This window comes from Fragaria vesca, linkage group LG1, assembly GCF_000184155.1.
Source record: "Fragaria vesca subsp. vesca linkage group LG1, FraVesHawaii_1.0, whole genome shotgun sequence".
NCBI classification, from domain to species: domain Eukaryota; kingdom Viridiplantae; phylum Streptophyta; class Magnoliopsida; order Rosales; family Rosaceae; genus Fragaria; species Fragaria vesca.
In genome coordinates this window covers 21,624,201-21,625,390 of record NC_020491.1, presented here as the reverse complement: position 1 = coordinate 21,625,390, position 1,190 = coordinate 21,624,201, and positions in this window count along the sequence as shown.

The window sequence follows — 1,190 nt, the reverse complement described above, 5'->3', positions numbered from 1 at the left end:
TTTTTTTTNTTTTTTTTTTTTTCTAAAAAACTCTAAGAAGAGCGACTACTCTGCTCTTAATCTTCGGGACAACAACATCATAAGAAGAATAAGCACAACGACTACAGTAACAATGCTTACCGCACTAGTCGAGACAACAATGTCAAGCTTTACAAGAACTTCAAAGCTCCAGCTCAACGTTATGAGGTGTTCACAGTTGTCAACGCCTCATACACTAACATTCCCTCTCTCCCACAGAGCAAAGTTCCCTAAAACGAAATTTGGAAGCAAAACGGCTCGGTTGTGCAAATATCACCTTGATGATGACACAACACCAACAATTGCAAAGACACTTAAGAATAAGATCAAGGATCTTATACGTGATGGCAAGGTCTAATGCTTCGTTGTTCCTTCTGCTCTAGAAGGTGATCCAAGCGCTTGTGCTCACATGCACCCGTCTAGCTTGGATTATGACACGACCCACCCCAAATTTCACCCTGAAACCCGGAGTAAGTCGTGCGGGGACCACCTCCAAGGAAAATTTACTGAAAAGATTGAGAAAATCTCCCTTGCAGATGGACAACCCTAACTCGAAAATTCCAAATTTCACTCTTAATTCAACACTTCTAAACATCACATAATTTACAATAATCCTAAAGTATTCAGAGCTACTAAACACAAACGGAAGCAAGAAAACATGAGTAGGTTGAACAGGTAACCTACTGATGAAAACTGGCAGAAATGCGGGTGACTATGCCTCGCCTCATACTAGATCCAACCCGAACTCTGCAGACTGGGCAATTTAAAACGAAAGGCCCAGGGGAAAACATTTAATAACATTAGAGTGAGTGGACAAAAATAAAATAAAGGAAATAATTCTTTATGCTTTCCCAATTTTTACTTTTCCATAGAAAAGAAAATATGCTGCAAGCGACAGCTCAAAACACTCAACACGAAAACTGGAATTTCATGACTGGCTCCGGCCAGTCTCCAACGCTCAATAAAATACAGCCTCTCAGGCTAAAATAAAATATGTATGTATTACACTCGTCATATCCCTTGTATGAATTTTCTTGAAACAACAAAAACAAATAGAAAATTCACACAAGGCTACAACGCTTGCATCTAACGCTCACGTTGCACCATAATGGCATTTTACCTCATTATGGTGGAAAAGACGGTGTATAAATATACGCGCATATCCCCTANAT